Source organism: Parasteatoda tepidariorum, chromosome 9, assembly GCF_043381705.1.
Source record: "Parasteatoda tepidariorum isolate YZ-2023 chromosome 9, CAS_Ptep_4.0, whole genome shotgun sequence".
NCBI classification, from domain to species: domain Eukaryota; kingdom Metazoa; phylum Arthropoda; class Arachnida; order Araneae; family Theridiidae; genus Parasteatoda; species Parasteatoda tepidariorum.
The window spans coordinates 33,716,016-33,733,533 of record NC_092212.1 but is presented as its reverse complement, the minus strand read 5'-3'; the positions used below and the strand labels follow the sequence as shown (position 1 = coordinate 33,733,533).

At 28.8% G+C, this 17,518-nt stretch overlaps 1 protein-coding gene across 1 annotated transcript in view; it reads right to left on the bottom strand.

Annotated features, from left to right (window-relative positions):
* LOC107436601 (thyroid hormone receptor beta-A) overlaps positions 1 to 16,334 on the bottom strand; it is a 77,009-nt gene extending 60,675 nt beyond the window's left edge. Inside the window, exon 1 of the mRNA XM_043051519.2 lies at positions 15,917 to 16,334. The gene's annotated coding sequence lies outside the window, so the exon portion shown is untranslated. The remainder of the gene's footprint in view (positions 1 to 15,916) is intronic.
* Between the last annotated feature and the right edge of the window lie 1,184 nt (positions 16,335 to 17,518).

Sequence of the window (17,518 nt, the reverse complement as noted above, 5' to 3'; positions counted from 1 at the left end):
CCTGATTCGAGTGTGAAGCTTCTAAATCTAAAATCATTTTTTTTTTTTAATTTTTTTTTTCTTTGTGAGATTAAGATTTTTTTTTCAAATCGGTATTTTCAGTTAAGTTTATTTTTTGCCTGAATATACAAGTTTATATAAAGAACATATAGATTTATATATATTACACATACAGTTGTCTGCGTCTTTGAAAATAATACTTAAAACAAAACAAAAATATCATATTTAATGTATCCAGACATGCCAACTGATCCGGATTCAACGAAATATTTTAAGGAACGATAGAGAACAATAAATTAAATTTACAGATTTTCGGTTAATTTTGCCATCTTTTTAAAAGACTCAAAACGGAATAACTGTATCAATATAGCTCTAGCTCTACATAAGCCTTTGAATTATTAAGAAGTAAAAGTTGGCTAAAAACCCCATAAATCGAGTTTACTATACCAAGAATCATACATTAAAACACTGTCATTAGAAAATATTTGTCCGCAATCGAAAGGAAGTTGGCATCTCTGTGTATCGCATCATAAACTAAAGTATATTATCGCCTTGGAAGGGTAAAACATTTGGAGAGGTGGGAAAACAGTATTCGCCAGAGTTAATTTTAGAAATTCCTGGTTAGGAATATATAATTCAAGTGTATAAAAACTACAGTTTGAAGAGAGAAACTGATTGTATATTTAAAATCAGTGATGCAAAAGCATCCCATATCTGTTAAAAAAAACTCATATAACATAAAACTAAACAAAATTGTTCCCTATTGCAATTAGTTTTGCCAACGCCTTCTACAACTGATAGCCTCCACGCAGTTTCTAATAGGTAGTCCGATCAGACCACTATGAAGGCAAACTAGTTTATAAATGAGCCATTTAATACAAAATCTACTTAAAATACGATAGCAAATATATGTTTAAAGATTTGTTTAATTTATGAACATGATTGGTTTGTCTTATTCACTTGTCAACCACTGCAGATTCAATTCTCAAATATATATATATCATAAATTTCTCTAGATTACTTTTAAAATAGAATTTGGGATCATACGCATAACTGGTTCACTTTTTAAATAGTCTGCGCAGAATATTTATAAAATACCGTGTGGCGGCTTTCTGATGTAGAAGGTGATAGTTTTGCTCACCTCTGCATATAGTAACAAGTGGTGAGACTTTAGCAAGCTTTCAAAACTTATCAGACTTCTGGTAACTTCAGTGTATAAGATAGAGCCTTAAATATTGGTTGGGGGAAATGACTGAGTTTTGAAATATGTTATTTTAAAGTAAATACTTTAAAAAAATATCGATACTGAGGAGCTTTTAGAAATTACAACGTCACCTGAAGTTCAACATGTAAACCATGTTCAACTTGAAGTTAAACATGTCAACATGAAAACCACATGCTTTTTTTTAAATAATGATTCGTGTTTCTATAAAATTAATAAGAGGAAACTCAACAAGAACTACTAAATTAAAGTTATATGTTAAGTCATCTAAAAATTAGGGTAAATTCTGAATATCACATTTTAAAGGGTACTACATATATCATTTATGAAGAAAAGGTACTAATTAATTCCGGTAATAGGTGCAAATTAAGGAACTTAATTAATTTTGGTTACAGGTACAAATAAAAATACGAAAATAAGCTTTGGGCTAAAAAGCTAAATTAATGGATAAAAGGTACTTGGAAAAACTGGAAAAACTATGAAAAGTCTCCTCATTATTATTGCCGCCAACGATGGTTAATTAATTTTAGTAATAGGTACAGCTGCTATTATGTTCATTAGTGTTTTTAAACAAGTAGTTAATATACTAATATTGGTATCAATACATCTACGTGGAAATAGGCTTTTATTCCTCACCGAAAGGAATATGTGCAGAAGAAAATTGTTGTTTTGAATATCAGAAGTTTAACTCCTGTAATAGGATAATGCCAAATGATACTGAATATAATTATCTTTATCTTCAAAGGATGAACTTATAAAAACATGACTTGCTTATTCTGATAACATAAAGTCACCCGGAAAGGCATAGGTTGGTATCTGAGAAATGGTACGTTGGAAAACTATAGATTATGAACATTTTTGACTATCCGGAGTTAACTCCAACAATAGCATTTCGCTAAATGATATTGAATATAACTAATCTGTATTTTGAAGGGATGAACTTCTAAAAACGTGTCATGTTTATTCTGATAACATAAAGTCACCGGGAAGGGTATACGTAAGGGATAGGTACCTTAGGAAATGATTGATTATGGTAATCTTCAACTATTAGGAGTTGATCTCGAACCATAACATTATGCCAAATGATACTAAGCAAAACTAATCTTTATTTTGTGGCGATGAACTTCTATAAACATCTTTTACTCAATCTGATAACATTAAGTCACCAGGAAGGGCCACAAATAATAAAAATAAAATTAAATAAAATCGTTTTAGGTAAGTTAATTGTCCCGGTTTATGTGTTTCAGTTTTGATTTTGATTAATACTGATTAATATTGATTTTTCACATCGTACGATGAACGGGTGTTCGGTTAATAGCACACACTTTAACACGTTCTCTTCAAACAAAATACGGACATGGCAAAACAGATTTTAGTAAATAATTAATTTTGAAACGAGAGTTTGTATATTTATCTGAAAACAAATTTCAATAAGTAAGAAGAAAGTGAACTAAATAAATTATTATGATATTGAAAACGGAAAAAAAATACTTTTACTCTTTGAGTAAAAAAAAATATTTTTTTGTATTAAAATCGATCAACAAACTGCAAATGCAAAAGATTTAGTAATTGATGACCTATTTTTTAGATTAGTACTGATTATCTTATTCATCATTTAAGTTTTTAGTACCGATCGTTTGATCTACCATCTAAGTACCATTTTCAAATCGAATTTTCCTTATGACTTAAAAAACGAATAAATGCTTTTTTTTTTCTTTGAATTGACACCAACCCTTTTATCAAACGGAAAAAGTGGGTATTATTTTATTCTTCGGCAAGGTCAGGTAGTGTTTATTCTATTAAAGATAAATTTCATTGCCGCGGTCAGTTGATTTATGTATCGTTTTAATTATTTGTTCTTTTTTCATGATTATAAATATACTTCCAAACGTTTATTGATATGCACCTAAAATAATAAGAACGTTAAAAAAAATCTAATTGCATATTTTTTCTTTTATGCATTTTTCTCTCAGAGGGTAAATTACATATTTATACAATACACATATACATATGTCAATGTAAAAGTTCGAATTCTGAAAAATCCAAGGTTATACGTAGGATTTACCAAGCTACTTTGATAGAAGCTTGGTTTTACCAGTTAAACCTAGAATTTACCAGGCCTCAAATTTTACCATAGCATGTGTACTTTATATTTGAAAATGAATAATAAAGCATAATTTTTCTTAAACATGGAATACTTCTTTAATTGAATTGCATTTATCCGAAAAATATGCCTCAAATTTTTTTTTTCCACAGAGAAATTGTAAGCTCCAGTAATTCAATTATAACTCCTCTATAGCTAATGTAAATGATTTTAGATACAACGAGTGAATAAATGCAGAAAAAAACAAGGGAAACAAGAAAGTTATTCAACGAATCAACAAAACAGTAAATTAGATACTGGTAAATGGGAACAATTTAATGAACAACCCAAAGAAACGGATCATATATAAATTTGTAATATAATATAGTATAATATAATATATTATAATATAATATAATATAATATAATATAATATAATATAATATGGCGATCTTTACATAAGACTGCTTAACTACCTATTATTTTTATACTACAGTATTGAAGTTTTCATACCACAATAAGTGAAATGAAAATAGCAAATTCGAAAACTTCAAAATTGAGCTATCACTTTAAAATAATTTCCAGGCCGTGCTTGTCCAAAATACATCAAGTCTAAAATGGAAGGAAGAACTTTAACACGTTCACGCCGGGAAAAGTGAAAGTACTGCTACGGGAAAAAAGAAAATACTGGTAGAAGAACTATTTCAATATTAGATAATATTAGGGAGGAGTTAATCTTTTCTCAGCAATGACAATTCACTGTAAATAAATTTAACACGGCGAAGAAGCAATTCAATATAAAAATTGCATCCGTTAAAAACAATTGGTAGTTATGGATTTTTACTATTCCCAGAAAAAAACTAAAAAATGAAATTTATTGTTACCAGTTTTTACTCCGGCGCGCTGCCAAAGTGAGACAATCTAGCGTGACCCACCGGTGGGTCACCCCGGCGTGAACGTGTTAAAAGAAGTTTCTTCATATCATAAATCGATATTTTAAAATACAAATCTTTATATCATCATCTTATTTTTCAAATTTTAAGAAAGAAATTATATTCGTGAGATGATTTTTAAGCATGACATCAACTTTTTTATTACAGAAATGTAGTAATAAGTTGTTTTTTTATTTTTTTAAATGCCGTTAAATGCGAATTCAATTGAAAAATGCACTTCTAAAGACTTTCTGCGCTGTTGCGCAAATCTCTAGTTTCGAATAAGCTTTGAGAACATAATAATAAGCAATTAGCAAATTACAAACATCGGTCTTTTGTGTTTTAAAATTGCAAAATGTTTATTTTAAAAAAATTATAAAAAAAGAACAAAAATAAAACAAGATTATGCTTTATTTTTACATCCTTTAATCTCAAATACGAGAGTATGTCATTGTAAGCGTGAAATAAAAAATATTTTTCATATTCTGTGAATAAGTGATATCATTTTAAGAGCTGACAAAACTGAACAGCTTGTTTACGGCAGAGAAAACAAGATTATTATTCTATAAAGCTCGTGCTTATTATACAAGATTATAACACGAATGATGTTATTCTTAAGCCTAAAATCGGATTGTAAGAGATAAAAGAAATGCAAATTACAACAATGATCACGCTAGCTGAACTGTGAAAATAACATTCCGAAAGTATTTTTTCTTTCTCTTCATCTATCTTATTTTTCTTATAAATTCTGATCTCACCCTTCAGCACTTGAGACAGAATGAATGTAAGAACTTTCAAAATGTTGTTCTGAATACAAATCGTAAATGAACTAATACTAATAAAAAACCTATGCGATGGATAAAATAAAATAAAAAAAACATTTATTGATGTATTTTACGCGTTTGAATAACGAAAAAGCAAATTCCTTCAATGAAAAGGATTTTTTTAAATAAAGTGTAATAAATTAAATTACAATAAAGTGTAAAAAAAAGTAAAAGTTCTTTTGTAAATGTTCTTTTTTACCTCATTATATATATATATAAAAGTAAAAAATAAAAAAAAGATTCTGGAAAATTGTTATTTTATCTGTGTTCTTAATATTTATAATTATGATAATATAGTAATTTAAAATGCAAACTATTAAAAGTTTAAGAAACATGTATCATTCGAAATTTAAGAATTCAAACTGTTAGAAATCAAAGAAGTGTGTAATACTTCTAATTTAAGAATGCAAACTGTTAAAAAATTGAGGAAGTGTGTAATGCTTGTAATTTAAGAATGCAAAATGTTTGAAATTAACGAAGTGTCTTATACCTGTAAGTTAAGAAAGCGAAATTGAAGAATTGTGTAATACTTACGGAGTAAAATATTTTTTGTACCTTGATATAGGACTTAAAATCCTCATATGACAATTCAAATTTTATGTTAAACCATAAACATTTTAAGCACTACTTGTCACCCTCGTATTTAAAATAGAAAGCATAAGATGTGTTCAGTTTTAATGTACATAATATCTAAAACTCATAAATTGATTATCCACAAAGTTATAGGATAAAAAATTCGTAAGTAATAATATAAGACAGATATAATTCGTAAGTTAAAAGATAAAATATAATTGAAAAGATAAAAAAAAAATTCTAATGGGGATCTCAGAAGAGACCCTTGACGCTTTTGACCTTAGAATTATGATGATACATTAATATGATGATACATTAATATGATGTGGTCTATTAATTAAAAAAAAATAATCAACCAAAATTTTATGGAAAACTCAGATAGTCGGTACTCTTCCCACGTTCTCATACTTTCTTTATTCACTCGCTGTATTCATCGCTATATTTGCAATAACGATACGCTTTTATTTTTTAAAAAAAGAAATATTAAATGAGTATAGCTTCAGTCTATATCACCTTTCAGTCTAAATCACCTCACTCCAGACTAACATAAGTTTATAACTCTAGTAAAAACTTCAATCTAATATTTGCTAACTTATATTTTAGTCAAAGTATAATGATTTTTAAATTACTAGAATTAAAATAGGACATCTGCTACGAAGATGTACGGTAGTTTGGAAAGTGGTTAATATCTAAGCCATTTTACTAATACGCAGAGATGTCAACTTGCTCCGGATAGCAAATATATTTTTTAAAGTGACAGTTTATCAATTGATTCTTGGTTTAATAAATTCAATTTAGCAGATTTTTATCCTCCACTTTTTTTTCAATAATTCGTTAGCTTATAAAATTCGCCACTTTATAGCACTTAAGTCATGCTATACCTTTTAAAAAGCAAGCAAAAACAGTCTAATATTTACAAAATTTACTTCGAAGTTATTAAACGTTTTTTTTAATTATTTTGGCGTGTCCGCAGAAGTTGGCATCTCTGAATACGTAGATATACAGTGATACACGAAAGTCAGTATACACTTGCAAATTTTCCCATTTTTTGAAATAAAATGCAAATAAATTTCTTTTTCTCATTCGTATAGCTACCAGTATGCATTTGAATCATTATGTGTCTAATAGACATCAAACATTTTAAGATTGTCAAAATGTTGCAAAATCAAAATGTTATCACACAATGTTTAATTCATGATGTATGGGATAGGGGCCGCTGCGCGGCCCAGGTACCCAATTTTCTGTTAATAAATGAAATGAAATGAAAAGATTGTCATAATCATTTTCAGATTAAGTTAAAAATACGCATTTTTCAAACTCACAAAAGTGAGCATACAGTTGAATTTAAATAGATTTTTGCAGGTATTTGGCCATCTTTTTATTCTTTTAATATATTTGTAAGAATTGTGCCTTGTTTTATATAAGCTTTAGAGGAGATTATTGAATGAAATTTATTTCACTAATTTTAAAATGGCAACTAAAAGAACTGAAACATCATCAGAAATCAGAGAACTAGTTATTAAATTGAAAAATGAGGCAAAATCACTCAATCAAATAAGTCAAATTATTGGTAGAAGTAGAGCTACAGTGCAAGGAGTAATTAGGAAATATAATTTAACAAAAACTACGGAAAACTTGCCTCGTACTGATAGACCACCAAAATTGAACGGTAGAGATAAAAGAGAAATCATTCGAACAATTCGTAATAATCCGAAAACTACTGCAGTAGACATAGCCAAACATCTTGAAAAGGTTAAAGAAACTGATGTAAATCCAGAATGTGTTAGAAGAGCCTTGAGAGAAGAAGGATATAATAGCAGAATTCCTCGTAAAAAACCTCTCATTAGTAAAGTCAATAGAGACAAAAGATTAGCATTTGCGGATCTTCATGAAAACGATAATTTCGATTACTGGAGCAAAGTTATTTTTACAGACGAATCTAAATTTAACATTTTTGGCTGGGATGGTAAGCAAAAAGTTTGGCGACAATCCGGAACAGAGTTAGAATTGAAGAATCTGATTCCTACAGTAAAACATGGCGGAGGTTCAGTGATGGTTTGGGGCTGTTTTTCAGCTTCAGGTGTTGGCAATTTAGTCTTTATAGAAACCACTATGGATCGTTTTGTCTATTTGAATGTATTGAAAAACAATTTGAAGCAATCGGTGAGAAAATTAGGCATAGGAAATGACTGGATATTCCAACAAGATCTGGATCCAAAGCACACAGCTGGTGTTGTCAAGGAATGGCTGTTGTACAACACTCCAAGACAACTGCACTCCCCTCCTCAAAGCCCCGACCTGAATCCTATCAAAAATTTATGGGATGAACTGGACAGATGTATCAGAAAAAGGCAAATTAAAAGCAAAGACGATCTTAAAAACGCATTGCTTGAAGAATGGCAAAAAATCCCCAGCACTGTAATCGAAAGACTGGTCTACTCAATGCTTAATCGTATGAGAGCTGTTTTAAATTCAAAAGGTGAACCAACTAAATATTAAAATATGGAAATTTCAAACGTAGAATTTCCTGTATGTTCACTTTCGTGACTTGCGAAATGACTGATTCTCCAATATTTTATATTATTTTATGTCTAATGATAAAAAAACTGCTGTTTTTGCTCATCAATTTTTCATTTCTAATCAATTTAAGCTAAATTGAATTCAATTCTTAGGTAAATATTTGAAATAAATAAGTTTCTGTTAATTTTGAAAGGTGTATGCTGACTTTCGTGTATCACTGTATGATTGACTCTCATACTCATATGTTGTAGCTATCTTAGCAACAGCCCCGTGAGGGGCTCTAACTAATTCATCTGAGTGGGAAAATATAATTGACTCAAATATATCTTCTTTATATACATTTGTATTATTGATTTGCATTGGTAGGTATATTCTAAAATTCAACTTTAAAATATAAGATTTATATGTACAAACATAAATATTGCTACCACTAAGAAAACATTTTTTCAGCGATAAAAGAAGTTAACACTGAAATGGCAAGTTGATTAACAAGGTCTACCATAAAAAATTCAGTCCGCACAAGTACACTTCCCATTATACAAGTATACAAAAAGTTCCTTTTTTAAATAAAAGTGGTACAACATTTGTATTTATTAGATGCACCGCTCAGTTCTGGCAGATACTTTCTATTGAAGTTGGAATATACACTCATGGACAAAAAAATTAGCGCACCTTAGCTTGGTGCGCTAATTTTTTTTGTCCATGAGTGTATATGCACATGCTTTTTTGCGCCATAAATTCTGTGTCTCTTTTAGTGAGAACATTGCCGTACAGTCAAAGGATAAATATCCTACCACTTTCCATTAAAAAAAGAACTTTTTCCATTATTGTAAAAGAAGGTATTATAAGAGAGAACTTCCCGATAGACCTAACAGAATTATAAATTAGCAAACATCAGACGTAATAAATAGCAATCATAATAAAAATAGCGTTTTCATCATACCGAGCTGTTTGAATCAGAGGTGAAAGCTAGACGGAAAAGAGAAAAGGCTGGTTGTAAAACTACCAGCTAGTTTTCGGGAGGAGTCTACTTACTCCTTTTTTCTAGCTATTTAACAATATCTACTTTATCTTGGAAATGAAGCAGTTTTATATACATCAAAAAATTATAAAAGAAATAGTTACAGACATATTATTTTTCTCGAAAAAAAATGGTAGAGTGAAATGTCTATCGTAACAGTTTTTGCTCTTTTCCGTCTCGCTATATAAGGGCTTTCAGCCATGATTTTAATAGAAATTTAGTAAATCGATACTCAGTGAGTTTCCACGCAAATGTAATTAACTTATTATTATATTCTGCTTCGTATCTCTGTTCAGAAAATTAAGTTATTATTTTTTTTTCCGAACTCGATATATGTTTTTGGCAAAGTTGGGGTTTTGGACGTCCTTAACTGGTTTTGGACAGGACACGTGGGTTTTACTGTCTTAAACTGGGTAAAACTGTCCTAAACTCAGTAAAACTGTCCAAAACCTTGAACTTTGGTAAAAAGTAAAAATTCTATAGGTAAAACCATTGTACACATAATAATTACATATATCAATAAATATTTTATACAATTTACTTTAAGTTATCAAAAGAAAATAATAGAATAGAATAGAAAAAGGTCCATAATTTTTGAACCTCCATAATTCATTGAGCAACAAAAGTGAATACCTAATCCTTTAAATATAAATATGCTTTTAATACTGATAAATAATATTTTTGCATAAGAATAAATAATGCAATATTAAAAAATAATACTTTTTTTTAAAAAAATACTAAATTTGTTTAAAAATTAACCTTTTATTTTTCGCAATATTTTTTTAAGAAAATTTTATAATTTCTACGTCACAGGATGATAAAAAAGACATCTATTTTTAAAAAAAATTGTTTTTAAATATAAATATATTAGTTTAAATTGAAAATACAAAATAACTGAAAAATGTATTAACAGTTTTGAAGGGCATTACATCAGTTTCAGTTACTGACACTGGTGATGCATCACCACTATGCTAAAAGAATTGAACATGAATGAAATAACAGTATTCTTGAATAGTATTATAGGAAAATAAACCTGTTTATGACTAACGAAACACTTAATGTACTATTGAATGAGAGGACCAATTGAACTTGATTACTGATTAATCTTCCTTTGTTTAATGTTTAAATTGAAGAGTCAAACAATATTAATAAAACATTATACTTTTAAAAACAAATATTCTGTAGTAGATTTAATTATCAATATGTTATTAGTTTCATGTTTATTTTACCTCTTAAATATTTTTCAGATAAAATTGTGACATAATTTGAGTAAAAGGGTTTTGGACAGTTTAAGACAGTTTTGGACTAAGGGGCTTTGAGCAGGACGGCTTAAACCAGGGATTAAACCGTGGATTAATCAATTCTGTCCTAAACCTTGACGACCCTGGTTTTTGAGCAAGGAAATAACGAACCACATTTTAAAGTTTTGCAGGACATGGTTCTTTCTGTAAAACACCTAGTTTTGATCTAGGAAATAAGAGGCTGTGGAATATATTGTGTTGTTGTCAAACGGAAATTCTGAAAAAAGAAAAAAAAAACCTTAAAGATGGTTTGATGTAAAAACGTCTCCTCCTTTCAAAAATATGATTTATCAAAAAAATGATGAAGGCTTTCTTGAATATATCTTAAATCTACTAATTTTCTTTCCAAACATTTGACCCACGGCATAGTTTTGAAGTGTTGCAAATTATCTAGTGAGACATTCCTATTCTAATCCGAATTATTTATTCTTATTCAATAATCTATTATCTCCTACTTAATTTTTCATCTTTAAAATCTGGCATGCTTTAAACGTAAACAACCACGAGCAATTTTTTCCATAAACAACAAAAAAAATTAAATAAACAAGTTTATTTTCAGGCAGCAAGATAACACCAAATATAGGATTTAATTAAGCGGAAATTGATTGCGCGCCAAAATGATTTACAACTTGAGCGTGTTAATCGTTAGATAATTTCAAAAATCTGAACACTCGTAAGCATTAATTAGTTGCATAAAATAACTACTTTCATAACGAAGAATAAACAAGGTGATCAATATCCCAGGACAACTTTGTCGATGAAACAACCTTCCCAGTTGTTGCATTTGCCGGCACCGGGTTTTTACGTCGACGGCGCAGAAAGAATAAAAAGTCGCCATGAACTTGACTTAAAAGCGAAGATACGCGGAACGCGAGGAAGAACGTCGGTTAGTCAGCCGTGAAACAAGCATTAAATTTTATCGTTCAAAACAAGATACATATAAATAAATAATAAATGAATTTGCTTTAGAAAATCACTGAATGTTGTCGTCGATAAATTAATCAAAAAATAAAAAATTTCAAGCTTCAATCCCCTTGATTGATTCTTTTTGAAACATTGTAAAACTTTTATTATCGTTAGCGGCGCCCGTTGCTACATTTTCATACAATTTATATTGGCATCAAAAACTTTTAAACAGATGAATTATGTAATGACATGAGAGTTTTTTTATTTCTTTAAAAAAAATTATTTTTCATTTCTCAAGTATTACTTTTTGAGAATCAAAACTTACAAGATTCTGATTGATCCCTTATGTAACATTGTTTTGTCATCGTTAGTGGAGCAAATTGTATATAGCTACATTTTCATACAATTGATTTTGTCATCAACAAATTTTTTAACAGATGAATTATGAAATAACGTAAGAGTTTTTTACATTTTTTAAAAAAAAATTTATTTTTCATTTCTCTAGTATTGCTTTTTGAGAATCAAACTAACAAGATTCTGATTGATCCGTTATGTAACATTGTTTTGTCATCGTTAGCAGAGCAAGTTGTATATAGCTACATTTTCATACAGTTGATTTTGTCATCAACTTTTTTTAAACTGATGAAATTTAAATTGAATTAATTTAATTCAATTTCCTTAGTTAGTAACATAAGGTTTTTTTTCCTTAAAAAATCCTGATTATTTAATTTTTCATTTCTCTAGTATTTATTTGAAAGAATCAAAACTTATTAACTTAAAATTTGCTCTCTAAAATAAATTTAAAAAGAAGCACCCTCATATATAAAGTTCTTCCTAACTTTTTTTTTACTATTATCTTCTTATTTAAAATTATCTTATTAATTTTCTGAATTACTTTCTTGACATCTTTTTTGTATGGTTGTCTTTATAGTTCCTTTACGTCATCATCCTATAAAATGATTATCTCATAAAGGGGGCTAGTGCGGAAAGATTGTTTTCTACCTGTTTTTTATATTTTCTGGAAAGTGGCTATCCTTATACTTCAATGTTTATCTACGGAAAATTATATGAACGCAATTTCTTTAATTAGTAACTAATTAACATTTTCGATTTACTTTCTGACTTCCTGCAGGCAATATGAAAAATTAAACTAACATAAATAATTTAACGCGTTTGTGACCATTACTGTATGTTACTTTATTAAAAAGACATACAAAGACGGTGAACTATAATATGGAAACCCTTTTATGCTAAATTATGTAAACAATCTTTCTTGTAAAAGCTAATGCTTTTGGAAGAGTTCATTATTGCAAAACTGTTGGTAAAAATTGAAATATCATCCTTGAAGTGTTATTTTCATCATACAAAATATGCATAATGAAAATAACATGCAGAAATGGATCACGCATTTGTTACCATTACTGTATGTTATTTTTTTAAAAAGACAAACAGGGAAGGTAGACAGAAATAAGGAAACCCTTCCATACTAACTTAAATAAAAAAAATATTAAAAAGTAGTAAGAAAAATGAAACTGACATAAATACTTTAACGCATTTGCGATCATTACTGTAATCTATTTTTTTTAAAAAAAGACGTGTAGAGAGAGTGGACAAAAATATGAAAACCCTTTCATACTAACTTATGTAAACAATCTTTCTTTTAGAAGCAAATGCTTTTGAAAGATTTTATACTGCGAAACTGTTAGTAAAAATTGAAATATCATCCCTGAAGTATTATTTTTGTCATGCAAAATTTGTATCTATCAAAGTTAGCGTAATAAATTAAAAGCTTATTTTCCTTTTCAAAATGTATAATTCAAAAAAGCATTCTAATATAAATATTTCAATATGATTTCAAAATTACTGGTATCTAAAGTAGAACGAAGTTAATAACTCCCTCTCCATATTTTGACCGATAGATATTTTTCATGGATAAAAATGACATAATTTCTAAAAGATTTCAAATTCTGCAAACAGTTTTGCCACGTAAAATCTTCCAAAAACCTTAGTGCTGTTTACATAGAGTTAGTATAGAAAAGTTACCATATTTTTGCCCACCCCCTATACATGTAGGGGTAGAAAAAATAACTTTAAATCAAATTTAAAAAAAAAACAATGCATTAAAACATAAATTTAGCTATCAGTAGATGAAATTTTCCCCGTATATAAAGTGGAGAAAGTTGATAGCCCTGTATATAAACGTATGATATCGTGCAATGGTGTGCTAAAACAAAGTATTAACGTATTTTTGCCTACAATTGATTTTTTAATTTTGATTTTATTGTCACTTGAGAAAAATCTTTCTAGGATAGAACGAATGTTAGCAGAGTGTGACATACGTAACGCTAGGAAGCTGAACAAGTGGTATTTATTTTGCATCTAAAGAACGTTTCTCTCAGAGAAGATTTATTCAGTTCTTAATTTTAAAAATCAAAATTCAAAGTATACAAGGGGTCTAAAACTTATGACTTTTTAAATTCAATTGGAATTTTACAGCTTTTGATAAAATTTACTCGCGTTGCAAACTAGTAGTCTTGAATATTCATATGAAAAATCTCCAGTAACCCATTCTAAAAATCAAAGATATACGCTAATCATTAATAATATACTATAAGAATATTTAAGAAAATTGCATAATCCCACATTTAAATTCTTAAATTCTACTTATTTCCAATAATATTTTTTTCAAAGTTCTTTTAAAAAAATGAATATTGTTTCTTTTAAATAAATTAAAATTTTGAAACAATTACAAAACATTAACAACATTGTTATGCACCATTACGTTAAAATACTTTATTACAAGTATTTAAATGTAATAATGATGCATATAGAGTAAAGCTGCTGTATCAACTTAATCGTCGCAATTTATTTTGGTACTACTGTGGCAAATAAGGGATAGAAGATCTAGTGTGCACATTGTTTTTTATAAATTTGCCAAAACAGTTGGTTAATTATTATTTTGATCATATAGAGTATTTTTCTCCGTTTATTAAAATTTGAGCGATTATCTTTATTATGGAAACACATAAAGATTCATTAGCTAACCTGATAACAAACTTGCTGAAAAACTTAAGAGTAGAATCACAATTATGTATAATTTTATCTTAATTTCAAATAAATTCAGTTCTATATTCTTCCAAAAAAAAATTTAAAAAAACTGAGCATTTAGCTAATTTAGGTATGGTGATATATGCGATGTGATGATACATTCCTTTGAACTACAGTTATTATATCACTGATAGAGTAGTAAAAGCTTAAATTTTGTTAATTCTGTAGTGATAGAAATATCTTATTTAATTTCCTTTTTATAAAGTGGCAAATAAATATATAAATTGTTATTGTTTTCCTTTAAAATTATTCAAATGTATTAGGAAAAATTAAATGTTAATAATTTTAAATTATAAAAGTTTTTCAAAAAAAAATTTTAAAAAAATAATACAATAATTTTACACTTAGGTTTAAACAATTAAATTTATTTTCTTAAGTGGCTATTAATAAAATTATTATTGATTATATATTAAAAATATTATTTTTCAAAAATCACTAAAAATAAAAAAATCAGGTATTATGTATGCACTATTGGGGGGGGGAAACATAAAAAAAAGTTAAATTTTAGGTATTAATAATAATAATTTCTTTTTAATTTCAATTTAAAATATATTCGTAACTGTACAAATATAAATTAGAAGCAGTGTTAAAGGGGGCATTTAGTGAAGGAAATGAATGGAAGAAAATAGCCGATATTTTTCAAGAACATAAGTTATGAAATATTCAACTGCGATATTTTGAAATTAAAGCGGAAACCATGCCAGAAAATATCAATTCGGTCCAAACATGGATGTTCTCCTATCTATTATAAGCCAATTAAAAAGAATTTTGGGTGAAAAAATATCGGAACTATTTTTGATGGCAAATCTCAAGTAGACAACGGCAAGTGTACAGTCGACAACGGCAACCTTAATCCCGATTTGATTACATAAATCTGAAACACGTGTCAGGTTTTTTAATGTAAATAAATGGTTTGATAATTACAGTAATCGTACATTTCTACAATCCGGAAAAAGTAAACAAGCGAAAACTAAACTCCATTTGTATAGTAATGAATTTATCAACACTTAGTTTTTTCAATTGCACACGTACTTTAACACAACATTAACTTTCCATTTGGATATCAACAAAATGATATAAGCTGATTTAATAACATACCTCCCAAAGATATCCATAAAATTCTCAAAAGTTAATTTAAAATTCCACTAAATTTGTTGGAATTCTTTTTTGCGATTCAAAAGTTTAAAAATAAAATTGTCATTAAAAATACTTAAATTTATATTATTCCCAGTAAAATGTCATAATTATTTTTTAGTGCAAAAAAGAACATGATGACAAAATGAAAACGATATTTTTTTTTTTAAGAAATCGAAGAATCAATCTACCATCCCATTTCAAAATATGTATACTAACATTACACAATTATGTATACGTGTGATAAACAAATTATACAAACGAAAGTTAGCCTTTATTGACAGTAACATACCTTTTTGAGATATCCACAAAATTTTCAGAAGCACTGATTTTTTTCTTCAAAATATTCCACATATTTGTGCAAAAAAATTAGTTGTAGTTGGAATTTCGAATAAAAATTATTACGCAACTTTAAAAATTAAATTGTTATTGAGGAAGATAAAAAAATTGAGTTTCTAATTACTTTTGGCAAAATTTCGCTATTTTATTGAATTTAATGATTGGGTTGCCAAAATGAAAACGTTAATTCAAAAGAAATATAAAAATAAGTAAATTCTATCGTCCTGTTTCAAAACAATTCACACCACATGTATAGCAACATTCAAAATTATGCAAACGAAACATATGTTCGCGTCTTGAAATCGAAACCACTTCTGTGAAGCAACTCAACTCCTTCGCAAGAGCCGGCTGAAATGTTTCTCTTCAGACATGTGCTTAGTTATTGCGAATAACTTTAATCCGATTGGCCGATAGTTCGAAATTCCCACGCTGCCGACCAATAGTGAGGAGGTAAAACGTCATCGCATGACGTTTGATCACATGATGTTTAATGGTTGCCAAGGCCTTTTCAAACGTCCTTCCAAGGAATGTAGATTTCTTTCCCCTTTCTCTCTTCCACCTAGGCGCCTGTGATCTTTTTAAAGTTTACTTTCGTTATTTTTATTTTCCCCGTCATCCCTTCATTCTTATTCCTTCCTTTCAGCGTTTTACAGAACTATTCGGTTTTTAAAAAAGGAACAATTTTTGCAGCATATTTTCTCCCTTCCACCCTATTAAAGTGTATTGAGATCAAATATTGCAGTAGGTAATTCTTCTAATTCACAATCTTTTATAAAATCTGAGATTTTTTTAGTACTTATATGTTTTACAAAAACTATATATGTTACCGGAAAAGTATGAAATTCGGCATTGTATAGAATGCCTAAAATTAGCCGGCAAAGTTTGAAATGATTTATATTTCATACATTACCTAGGCATTCTATAGAATGCCAAATGAGAAACCGCCAAAGCATTAAATGCAACTCCGATTCGTCAAAATGCCATTCAAAAATGACAAATTCAAAACGTCATCCGATTTTATATTAATTTATTCGTGGATATAATTACATTTATTCGATATTTTAAAACTTACTGACGATAGATTACATTTATTCCATATTTTAATACTTACTCACGATAGGTTAGAAGAAACATCAGTGTTTAGAGTATCGGGCAAATATATACCGGGCAATGGCACTTGACCTTAAAAAAATATCTGTGTAGGGTATACCGGGCAAATGTATAACGGGCAGTGACACTATACCTTAAAAAAACATCAGTATAGGGTATACCGGGCAAATGTATACCGGGCAGTGGCACTAGACCCAGTACATATTTCGGACATTTACCAAAGGTCTAGTCATACTAGGACTAGTTAAGTGCCACTGCCCGGTATACATTTGTCCGTTATACCCTACACCGATGTTTTTTTAAGGTCAAGTGCCACTACTCGGTATACCCTACACTACACTGATGTTTTTTAAGGTCAAGTGCCATTGCCCGGTATACCCTACACTGATGTTTTTAAGGTCAAGTGCCATTGCCCGGTATACCCTACACTGATGTTTTTTATGGT